The sequence below is a fragment of the Mus musculus genome, chromosome 12, assembly GCF_000001635.26.
Source record: "Mus musculus strain C57BL/6J chromosome 12, GRCm38.p6 C57BL/6J".
Classification (NCBI taxonomy): Eukaryota; Metazoa; Chordata; class Mammalia; order Rodentia; family Muridae; genus Mus; species Mus musculus.
In genome coordinates, this window is record NC_000078.6 from 107067045 (window position 1) to 107079854 (window position 12810).

Consider the following 12810-nt stretch of genomic DNA (forward strand, 5'->3'; position numbering starts at 1 on the left):
GGGTGTTTCCTATAGCTGACATTCAAATAAACTAAGGAGTAACTTGTCAACCGACAGGCCCCGAGTCTTGAAGATGGATTTCTACAATAGGTTCAGATAGAAAGACCTAAATGTAGACAAGGTCATCCCATGGGTTGACTTCTCTAAAAGGAGAGAGAGAGAGAGAGAGAGAGAGAGAGAGAGAGAGAGAGAGAGAGAGAGAGAGACTGAGAACCAACATTCAACATTCATTCATTGGACACAACATGACCTGCTAGCTATCTTCCTCTTCTGCCACCACACCTTCCAACCATGATAGATTGGTTGCACTTTCAAACTACAAGTGAAAAAGAAGCCCCTTGTCCTTGACTTGCTATTATTCTTTTTGGTCTTCCTTATGCCAGATCTCCATCTAACCACTAACTTGGAAGGAACTCAATACCCAGCAAATAACCCACGTGTTTCATGTATGAGTCATACACTCAGCTCTTCCAGGAGCTGACACCAGGAGTCCACTCCTCACATCCCTGGTTCCAGGAGGCAGCAAGCAAACTAAGTCTGCTTACCCCTTGGCACTGGCTTTCCCATGATCGGAAACTTCAGGAGCAGCTCCCAGAACAGATTCTTGAAGGATACCCAAATGCTTTGTTTACATGAACAAATGTTGATGAGCTTCAGTGCAAATCAACAAAGGGGCCCTGATAGAAGCATGTGGAGCAAGGCTTGTGTTGGGCGACTCACATTGTGTCACAGAGTCCAAGCTGATCCAGGAATGGCCACCAATGGTCCATGCAGGTAGTGAATTCTTATTATCAAGGTTCTTAGGGACATTTGTATCAAAGAGATGCTTACAACGCCACACCACACTGCAAATTAACCTTCAACCCTAGCCCCTATTTTTAACACAGGAATCTATCTTCCTGAGCTTCTTGGTAGTAACCAACTGACTTTTTTTCTGAAGAAAGCGTTATCACCCTGGGGTTTGCCTCTTCAGGTGTTACTCACATTGGCCACATGTGACTATGTTGCAATTTCCCCCACTAATCTTGTCCAATGCAGCCGCTGCCTCTTTTGGCTCCTGGCATTTGCTTTCTAATTCTGTTTGTCCATCTGTTGTTTGTCTTTCTGGCATTGTTGAACACCCATTTGTGTGTGTGTGTGTGTGTGTGTGTGTGTGTGTGTGTGTGTGTGTTTTTCTTTCTCCTTGGCTACTTTGCAAACTGTTCTACTGGCTGATTTTTCCCATTTTGCTCTCTCTCTCCAAGGACACGCTATGAGGGATTCAGGAACTGGAGAGAAACATGGGGTCTTATTTCTCTGAGGGTTTCCATGGGCTTCCCTGAGACTATGTATCTGGGGGAATGAGCGCTAGACACAGAACTATTGTGTACCACATCAATTTTAAACCCCAAAGATGGAAGACATTCATATTCAGAAGTGTAGGTCTGGATTTATTATACATAAGGTCAACATTTTGTTGTTGTTGTTGTCGTTTTAAGTAAATTTACCAATAGCGCAGACGAATGAATGCCTTTTTAGATTGCAAAAGTTTTTCTTCAGCCTCTGCTACAGAACACAGTAGAATGAACCAGAGAGACACCCACAAGGCGTAGCGAGCAGAATAAGAAACACTCTCTCAATGTGCCCTGTACAAAGGCATCCTATTTTCCCACAATTTGGTCATGAGATTTCCTGTGACTGTGAATTATAGCCCAGAGTCCAAGGCCACTGGCTTTAGTCATTCCCAATGCACCTTCTATTGGAAAATCTCTTAGCCTGGCAGATGACCTACTTTCCAAGCACCCACCCTGTCAACACTGGGTTCTCACTCCCTCCTCCTGGCTGAGGTCTTTGTGCCTCTTGTCTGACCTGTGGTCCAGTAATGTCTACCAAGACAGCCACCGTCGGGCAAGGAAAGAGGTGAAGTCAGTCAAGTATGACATGAAGAAGATAAGACCACAGACCATGTAGAGAAATAACCATTTATCAAGGACAAGATCAGAGAGATGGGCACCAGAGGGAAGCAAATCTTGTGACTGGGCATGCACACACTTGTACCTGTGTGCATGTTCTCTCTCTCTCTCTCTCTCACACACACACACACACACACACACACACACACACACACACACACACTGTCAACTAGGAGGTGCAATGAGAGTTAAAGGGGGGCTGTTGTGGGGACTCAGGGTGTTTTCCAAGGAGTCTTCCTTTAAGATGTTACTGTTGGGAATGCTCACTCTGTTACAGGCGTGCGTAGGGTCTCTGGGACAAGCTCTGTAGGTAAATGTTTGAACAGACCTTCTTGAGAGTCCAGGGGGGAAAAAAGGACCTGGCACTGTGAAAGGTGACTAATTCCTGCCTTTGCTTGGAAAATGAATAGGCTTCAGATGGAGGCAGAGGGGACACAAACACATAGTGCCCGATACCGCCGAATGCTGAACTTGATCCTCCTATGTTGTCTCTTCACGTTCTCATGATGCTCATGCCCAATCTCTGACAAAATTAAGGTGGAAACATCAAGTTTTGAATATCTGCAATAATATAATTACCATTCCATTGAGTAATTTTCAAAGGTCATGATCCCAAAAATATAAAATTGCTAGTTGTGTGTCATTCTTTCATTAGCAAGAAGGCACCCTTCAGGGATGTCCCAGACTACATGGTATATATGTCCCAGGCTACATGGTATATATGTCCCAGGCTACATGGTATATATACCCAGAGACTGATATGTTGTGTATCATTCTTTCATTAGCAAGAAGGTACCCTTCAGGGATGTCCCAGGCTACATGGTATATATGTCCCAGGCTACATGGTATATATGCCCAGAGACTGATCTGTTGATGTCTTGACCTTGGTTTCCCCAAATCAGCCATGTTTAAAGGTAAAAATGAGGTTATTAACGTGAGCCTGAACTCATGATGGTCGCTGTCTTTTATCATTACCTAAAATTAAAACATTCAGAAGTGCAAGACGGAGTCCAAAGGAAGACACACAGAGAGGCCAGTATCCACCTGCTGAAAAGGGGGCCTTGTGGGTGAGAATATGCTGAAAAGTTTTACCTCTGGGAAGATAACTACACACATGTCTGTGTTCAAATTATCCTATGTCCAGCACTTTGTTACAATTGCCTCAAGAAGCTGATATACATTGTAAGGCAAACTTATCCATTGTCTGCTGACTATCTGTCTATTTTTATTATCTATCACTAATGATCTATTTTCAGTCTATCTATACCTATGTTTGTCAACCACCTTTTAGCCATCTATGGATATCATCTGTCACCTATGTATCTACGTCTATTGCATACTATTATCTTCTATCATTTTTGTATCTACATCTATTGCAGACAATCTATCATCTATCTATCTATCTATCTATCTATCTATCTATCTATCTATCTATCTATCTATCTATCTATCTACCATCTAACTATGTGTATATATCATCTGTTATCTCTCACCTGTGGTTTTGTTTGTTTGTTTTGTTTTGTTTTGTTTTTTTAAAGGCAGGGTTTCTCTGTGTAGCCCTGGCTGCCCTAGAACTTGCTCTGTAGACCAGGCTGGCCTCGAGATTTCAGAGATCCACCTGAATCTGTCTTCCAAGTGCTGGGATTAAAGATGTGTGCTACCACTGCCTGCCTTCATCTGTGTGTTTATCTGTCTTCCTATCATCCTTATCATCTGCCCAGAATCTATATAAACTCTGTCTACAGATGTAAAAGATACATTTATTTCAAGTATAAAACAGTATGAAATAGATTTAAACTTCTGATGGTCCATCAGGTACCTATTTTGACTGTGATATATTCTCTTTACTCCTAGTCCTACCATGTATGTGTAACACTTCTACACAGTTGTAATCATGGCATACACACACAATGTTTTAATATTATTATCTAATTCCTCAATACTTGAAGAAATGTACAAATATTACAGAGGCAAAACTGTTCATCTTGTTGCCTTTGTGATTATGACTGAAATATTATTCTGTGTGCAAATATCCCATTTATAACATTACCACAGGATTGTAGAAAATGTACACGGAGAAAGGATAGAAACCACAGAAGAAATCCTAAAATCAATCGCCAATATGTTTGCCATCCAGAAGAGTCTGACCCAGAAATTTGATGTGAGATCTTTCACTCTATGTTTACGTGCCTGTGGCCCTTGAACATGAACCTTGAACACACTTACCTCTTGCCCACACGATAAAGATCCTTTCTGTACCTGTTAATTCTACAGCAATTATATACTAGAAGGGCTCTCAACTGTGGAAATATTACAACATAAAATTTCTTTTTAAAGATAGAAATGTAAATGATCTCTTATTTTCACTCTCCAAAATGGCACTTCATCCTGAAACCAGAGAACTTATACATTGACAAGGTATGTAATATGGACTTAACATCCCTGTCCCATTAAAATTTTATATCAAACAAACATGGGATAACATGTTGAGAGGGTCTGGAGAGAGTTGGAAAGAGGAAACATACAATAATACACTACATGCATAAAATTCCCAAAGAATAAATGTTAAAAAGTGTTTTTTAAAAACACAAATAAAACTCATAGACTGAATTCCAGAGCCTCAATAGGACAGTGTCAGGCAGGGCCCTGAGGCTGTATCCTAGGACATGATGTATGTTCTATCAACAATGAGAACTATGCCCTCTTTCTCAGGACAGTGCTCTCAAGGCTTCTGTCTACAAACCAGAAAGGGGCTCCTCCAGGTCCCACCTATGGCCTCAGCTGCCAGTTCCCAGAGCAGCCTGATGGAGCCCAGTCTAGAATCCCTCAGGAGAGCAGATGGACTTGAGGAAGACAACGCTGTTTATCTCTTCTGTCTAGTTTCTTCATCACTCCAGAATTGATTTTGCAGTGAAGCGTTTTATAAAGAGTCATATTAACAAACCCCAAGTAGCTGGAAAGCTGTCCCAACAGCGCGTGCTGAATTGCCCCTCTCTAACTCCCTCACCATATTAGATTTAATACCTGAAAAATCAGTAGCTTAAGGCAGCAGTCCCTTTGGAACTCTGTCTTGAAGCTTGGAAGCTGGCGGATAGAGGACAGCGTGTCTCCTGGCTCTGTTCTGCAGAAGTCAGGAGTCTGTCTGTAGTCGTGGCCCCACCAGGAGGTTCAGCTAGGAAAGACTGACTTCCTGTTCCTGTGAGTTGGTGGGAGAATCCATTCTCTTACCAGCCTGGGACAGAGGTTGCATTTTTGGTGCTCACGGCTGACTGAGGATCACCTACAACTCCTGCTTGTTCCTGGATCCCTTTCAGAAGGTATACTCCCTAATCTGTGCCATCATATGGACCTTCAGTAAAGACAAGGTCACCCACACTCAAGCTCTTGTCTTCTTAGGCCAGAATCATCAAGATCACCAAGATTCCACTTCTCAGTAAAGCAGTCCACACAAGGAACCATCTCTCTACTCAATGGTTCAAAGACACAGTGGATGAGAAGAAACTTCATGGGCCATGATCATCGGGGTTGAGCTGCATGCCAGCATCCTGCCATTCCCATCACTCATCACCACATTCCATTCACCTTAGCTTCTATCTCTGATGCCTGGGAACTTCCCTGTCTTTCTACACCCTGTGACCTGCTAGAGAGTTCTGCTGTATTGGTCATTACTCATTCTTGAAGGGAGGCTGGACTAGTCTTATTTGCAAGGAAATAGATATTCTGCAGCAGAGTTAGACTGGGAAGCCCTTATTTTGTATTATGTTATAAATAGTTTTCTGTACACTAGCCTCTTCCTTTCCATGTAAGAAATAGCCCAAGAACTCTCAGTGCTTGAAACTATGTTTGTTTCATCTTAAGTGAGGCCATTCAGGCTAAAACAGTAGCAACATTAGAATGAATTTCTTGTTCTCATTCGCAATTTCACAGATTGAAGATTGGAACCAACATCAGGTACTAATGGTCCCAGAATAAAGGTTTTTTTTTTTTTTTTTGCAGTCCGTTGGAGTTGTCTTTTATTTTTAACAAAATCACTTAAAGGAAGCATTTGGTGGCCTCTCTGTGGCACACCTGAATCCCTAGTGTCACCATTCTTTTTTGCATTTTTTGATCACTCTTCAGTGACGTAAGGGTGAGGGAGCACAGGTACGACTCTATAATAATTGATCTGATAAACAAGAACACAATGAAGGAACTGATGAGTAGGTAGTGCATACTGGGTGGATACGCTGCACAGAGGGTGATTTTTATCCAGGCAGAGATTAAGTAAGACAATGAAAGATGACACCACGCCACTCAGAATTGTGCGTTTGAAAACTTAGGCTTTGCTTGTTTCCTGTTTTCACAGTGTTCCATCAAAGTTTTAGACTACAGTTGACCACTAAGAACCAAAGCCAGAGATGGTGAAAGCACATATCAGATGTTCTGCCACCGAGAGTCTTGTTCCTGTGTTGATTCTTCCTCCCACGGTCAAATCTAGCACGTTCCCAGTCTCAGCAGAGACCACCTCATTTGAATTTTGATTTTGTGCTTGTTGACAATGTGTATTGTATCAAGGCAGAATGTTTAGCTACCCAACGTCATCTGTTCATATACGTCATGGTGTTTCCTTCAGACTCAGTTAAACACAGGTGTTGAAGATTGGCTCTGCAGAGGATGCAACTGTGTGCAAAAATCACCATGCTCCGTGGAGCTTCTGTGAAAGTGAAGGCAAGAGATGATAAATAGGCATGTAAGCGAATGAAGTCATTCAGATAATGCAGGAGCTGAGGAGGAAGGTGAGGTGATGTGAGGTGAGGGAGAGCAACAAGAGGGGAGGGACAGGGAAGACTCCTTTGCTCTGATTCTCGGTGCCTGCCTTTCTGTTTCGCTTCTTGCTTTTAATTTTGTTTGTTTGTTTTTAAATTCCAGTTATGAGCATTTATATTATTTTCAGTCTACTGTTTCCTTTCTCCAGTTTCTCCTGTGTCCATGACCACTCTATTCCCTCTCAAATTCATGACTTCTCTATGCTTATTATTGTTACATGTGCATATCTATATGCATCTCTCTCTCTCTCTCTCTCTCTCTCTCTCTCTCCCCCAGTATTGCTTGTATGTATATGTGATGTATGTGTTTAGGGCTGACCCTTTGAGGTTGTGTACCTAAGGGAGGTCTTGCTGCTCCCCCTCCCAGCATGTAGCTCTTCATCTAGAGGTGGGTAGGTACCTGTGAGGTTTTCACCATCCCTGCTAGCATGTCAACTGCAGTTATCATTTAATTGGACCTTGTTGAGGTGACTATAACATTATGGTCTTTTAGGTGCAGTTGCTCCCTCATTTATAAAAGGCACTGCCTGGCAGCAGACACCTTTCCCTCTGGTTCCTATAATCTTTCACCAGCATCTTCTGTAATGTTCCTCGGGCCTTAGTTGTAGGTGTGTCAGCTGTAGTTGTACAACATGCTGTGGTTGTGTTCTGCATTTCAGAGCAGTTGTGGATTTCTGTTGATAGTCTCCTTCCTTTTATCTCTAACATCAGATGGCTTTCCTCAGACATCTATTCCCTTGTAGTGGAGAGCCTACAGCGGAGCTCACTGTTGACAAATCTGTCTTGAGTTGGCCTCACATGCCAGGGTGAAGTTCTCAGTCTCATAAAACTGTTCCCATCTCTCATCACACACAGTAGACACCCACAACATGTATCTGTCCAGAGTGGCTAAAAGCTAAGTTCCCCGTCTCCCCCATCTCCTTTTCACTGTGTTTTCTGGGGTAACTCATGGAGGTTAGGAGCCCAGTGACTCATTTGCACTTGCTGGTTTGTTCTAAATTGTTACAAGAGATTCAGATAAGAGATATGGATATGTGGAACAAACAATCAGTACCTTCATCCTCTTTCCCTTCCATGGAGATAGACGGGGAAATTTCCAATGTTTATCACCGGAGTTGGTCCTTGATGACCTATAACCTTCCAGCCATCTGTCTTCTGGTAAATACACAAAAAGAAAGTTAACCATTCAATGAATTCCAAGGATTTTAGGGACAATGTACCAGAAACGAGGAGAAGGAATAAAGTCTAAATAAGCAGATGGATATAGAGATTAAGGAGTTAGAGAAGAAGATAGATATGGATGCTGAGAGATGAAGACAATGAAGATGACAGAGGTGATGGATGTGGGTAGGCAGAGTTGAAAGCCTAGTGATAGGTAGAGGGAAAGATGGCAGAGATGAAGACAGAATTGATAGAATTATAAATGACAGATACAGGTGGAGATGATCAAAGGATATGAATGTAGGGATGGTAAAGAAAGAAGTGAGGAAGGGAGATAGAAATGATGGAGGCAGAGACAGATGTCACAGAGAGAGAGAGAGAGACAGAGACAGAGACAGAGACAGAGAGCTATACTAGAAAGATGTGGATATAGAAGATGACAGAGATGGCAGAGACTAAGATGGAGTGAGGAGGTAGCAATAGAGATGATCAGGGTGGAGATGAGGCAGAGGTGGTGATGACAGAGAGTAGAGGTAGAGATGAGAGAAGTGGAGATACAGTGGTCCCGACAGGTCCTTAGTGAGCGTTGGCTGAGGATATGAAGGGCCTCTTTGAGATGATACCTGATCTGGGATGCAGACACATCCTTAACTAATCATGAAGCCAGAAAGCAGGCGTCAGGGGCAGAGGGCCTGCTAAGCACAAGCTCATGGAATTGTACACATTGCTACCTGCTGTGTGAGTGGGAACCGCATACCCATCTCAATCTCTGTTCAGGCTATGCCGTGTCACTCACGGGGTGCCCTATAGTGACAGAGTGTTGAAAGCACGATCTGCTTTATTGATTCTGGAGAGGAGTCACAGCCCCTCACTCGCTAAGTAATTGCTGCTAACATGCTGGAACGCTCCTGGCTCCTAGATATTACTTTCAGGTCCGTTCCTGGTTGGTGATTAGTTCTGTTGCTTTTCTTCAAGTTCTGTGCCATGGGATTGGAGTGTGTGTGTGTGTGTGTGTGTGTGTGTGTGTGTGTGTGTGTGTGTGTGTGTGTGTGTGTTCCTATGTGTGTTTGTGTGTTCCTATGTGTGTTTGTGTGTCTGTGTTTCTGTGTGTATTTGTGTGCATGTATATGTGTCTGTCTCTGTCTCTCTCTGTCTCTCTGTCTCTCTCTCTCTGTCTCTGAGTGTGTGTGTGTGTGTGTGTGTGTGTGTATGTGTGTGTGTGTGTGTGTGTGTGTGTGTGTGTGTGTACAGACTGGAAGTCATTAATCAGGCATTGTCTGCCTAGTTTTTGAGACAGACTCTTCCTTAGCCTGGAACCTGCTGGTTCAGCCAGGCAGGCTGGCCCAGGGATCTTGTCTTCATATTCCCATGCTGGGATTACAAGCACAGCCCAAGATGCCTCATTTTCTACACCCATGCTGGGGATTGAACTTATGTCTGCATGTTAGTGTGGCAAGCACTTCCCTGAGGGATCTTCAGACCCCTGTTTCACAAGGCAACACTCAGTTTTCACACTGCCAGACAGGAGTCATCTGTCTATCTTTAGTAAGTCTCCCTTTGGTCTTGGGAGGAGATGGTGTCCTTTCTGAGATTGCTTTGTTGGACATAGCCACTCTTGTCTATTTGGCTTCTTTTCCCTGTGGACCATTCCCTTCACATGTCCTCAAAGTATTAACTCTGTGGGTTAAAAGGGGTCGGCATCCTTGTGGCATCTTGGGATCCCACCTCTGCTGCCTGCCCTTCCCTTGCAGCTACATAGATAGAAGAGTTGGCTTTATAATCATGATTCAGTCGTCTAGGAGAAACATGGCGATTTGTTGCAAACATAGGGATTCATCGGCATGTCTAGGCTAGGTCCTTCCCAGCTCATCCTCAGTTTTTTGAACTAAGCTGTTCTTGATGATCAGGAATGCACCCATCCTGACTGCTGAGGGTGTGGCTGAAGTGCATACTGACCCAAATCCATTCTGCTGACAGCTGGTTAACTATCTCTGTTATTCATGGGCCTTTATCTTAAGTCTTGTAGAGTCTGCTATTAGATTACCTATGTTATCCTGTTTACAGTGTCTTCCTGGGCATAGAACAAGACGTAGTAAGTGCCATCTTTTCTTTAGAATGGTCCTCCCCGAAGCACAGAAAGCTCGTAATAGGTGTGGGGCCATCTGCACGTTGTCTACCATCCCACAGGCATGGGCAGGCACTGTGTACCTAGAAACAGCCGAGCTGATGCTGATCCTTGCTGTTGCCAGCAGCCCTGTCTGCCATCCTCATCCTCACCACCATCATCTCTGTCACCATGGAAACAAGGCTAAGTCATTTTGGTTTATCTGGTTAGTGGGGCTGTATAATCCCCAAGACAATTATGCATTGTGAAATAAGGAAACGTAGAGGTTCTAAACAAACAAACAGGACATTATCTCCCCTGTCCCACTCTCTGACATGCTGAAGCCATTGTGCTTATAAAGAAAGCTACCCTGGCTGTCTCTCCTACCCTGTGAAAACTCTCTTCCTCACTCTACACACCATACCCTAGTCTTATCTTTAGAGAGTAACTATTTTTCTGATTATTCTGTCCGAGCCTTAGATAGGCTGAGGCTAGACTTCCAGTCTCCCTGCTCCCTACCACAGCAAACCTCTCCTACAAATCGCACAGACTTATGTCCCAACTCTGTCGTAAGTTTTAAACATCTATTTGGTCAACATTCCTCTAGAATTTATTATTTCTGCATTACTTCACAAAGCATGGGCTGTACACGAAGGGGAAGATAAAACTGCAGGGACGATCAGAAGACATAAAGCACATAAGCTATTCAAGTTCATGTCCTGTTCGTGGATGGAGGGATGCTCAGCCCCGGCAGGTACATCACTGGCTTCTAAGGCTGACTCCCCAGAATATGAATGGCCAATGGATTTCTGTGTGACATACGTGGACACTCACTGGTTGTGCATTCTTCTGCACCAGCCATTAGCTTCAGGTCACTTGGTTTGGGAATGGATGAACCCAAGTCCGGCTTTAAGAGTGAGGGGTTCTATCCACTTAAGGGGACTTTCCAAGTGGGTCATGTTGGCCTAATATTGTCCAGTTCCCTCTGAACCTTGCTTTGGGGAGTTCATTCTTTGCTACATTTGTTCTAAGAATCTTAGTGTAAAACCTTCCTGATACCGAGATGATGAGCCAGGACACTGCATAGTTTGGGAATACGTATGGAGATTTGGCTTCCCATTAAAGATGGGTATTGCCCTGGACCCTCCTCATGATGGTTTGCTTTGTTTCTTTAGGTGTGAGAGCAAAGTCGTATGCATCCCACATACAGAGGCATTCTCAAAGCTGAGAATCAATCACCACTAAGAGGTCGTGGACAGAGTGAGCATTTCATTGATGAATGCTCTCAGTGCAGGCCTTCCACTTTGAGCTGTGACCTCAGGGACAAAGACCTTACCCCAGTTGCTTTCACCTAGCTCCTAGTCCTTGACACTGGATCAAGTTACTATCCTGTGTGAACTTAAACTGACTTCCTTTGCTGAGCTCCCCCTGGCCTTTTCATCAACGGAAGCTCTGTGGCTATTGCAGCTCAGTCGCCATGTGTTCCCTGGGAGCCCAAAGCAGAGGGCTTTCAGCACACAACGTTAGAGGAACCAGGAGCCCCCTTTCAATTCTTTAGTTAGACCCAGAAATTGTACACAGCCCCCTGGAGTATCATCCTCAATACATTAGCATGGACTCAAGTTCTAGAAGCTTAGATAATGTTGCACAGAAGACATAATCCCTATGGCATGGTGTAGCCATCTCCTCTCACTCTACATCTACACTGCTGAACCTGAGATGTCCTTAGGGCAGGTGATTCAGTGAAATTCAACGTTGAGAAAAATGGAAGAGACCAAGAAGAAGAAGCAGACATGTAAAGGACCGTGGTGAAAATGGGAACAAAAACTGAAGCCTCTCTTATGTCTGCACCCAGCCTGCCCTCTGGAATGCGTGTCTCATCCTGGCTACATCTTCTGTCCTTCTTTCTCTGCTTTTTGTCCACTATGAAGCAGAGGGGCCTCTCCTCCACACACTCTTGGCCTCATGACGCTCTGCCCAAGCACTCAGGTATCCCGCCAAGCTTTCCCCCAAAACTGTGAGTGGTAACAAACCCCTCATCCCTCCAGCTGCTGCTGTGGGTATTTAGGGCACAACAATGATGAGAAATGTAATTCAAACAATGATGCTCTTTAAAGATGACTGTCACCAGTGTCTGTGGCACCTTCGTTACCTTTGTTGTCCACTCAGCCAGTCTCCTGCATCTCACCTCACAGTCCTTCTGCCCCAAGTGAAGCATTTTCTCCTGAAGCTCTCGATCCTAGATCACCTTAGGTGCCGCAGCCGGGTGTCACCTATAGCTCCCCTCAGAGTTCTGCTTTTCTCCGGGCTCTCAGATCATTGCCCTGGAAGCATCGCAACTCACTGGAGCTTCCATTCTTGGAAGGAGAGAGAGAAGTTTAAGTTGAGTTCTGTGGTATTGGCAATCCCCTATGGGCGCTAGTAACTGGGCTCAAAATCCCGGAAACTAAAAGCAGGGGTGGATGAATAAGCTGTGAACGAAGTCAGGGTAGTAACCTGACTTCCATCTTAAAGCAACTGAGAGAAGAGAGACCTTTCCTGTGCCGGAGGCAAGCAGGAGAGATCAAGTTTTCCAGTCAACATTGATGAGGAATCTCCTTCTGATGACGGAGATACTAAAGGGCAGGAGAAACCAATTTCGTGTTGTAACAAGGAGCGAGACTCTCAGGTCCCAAGTGAATGCAGTTAGTCATGATGTAAGTATTGATGAGGAAGGGTTTTCCCCAGCCTGAATCAGACCAGAAGATTCCAAATCAAGGATTCTCCAAAATACCACCTGAGATTGACC

The 12810-nt window shown here is 44.1% G+C and overlaps 1 long non-coding RNA gene across 2 annotated transcripts in view; it reads right to left on the reverse strand.

The window, feature by feature from the left end:
• Positions 1–3860: 3860 nt before the first annotated feature.
• Gm16086 overlaps positions 3861–12810 on the reverse strand; it is a 28957-nt gene continuing 20007 nt past the window's right edge. For both annotated transcript variants that reach the window (XR_381903.3, XR_381902.3), the window contains 3 exons: positions 12211–12379; positions 7812–7912; positions 3861–6645 (listed from right to left, as the gene is read on the reverse strand). This is a non-coding gene — a long non-coding RNA (predicted gene 16086). The remainder of the gene's footprint in view (positions 6646–7811; positions 7913–12210; positions 12380–12810) is intronic.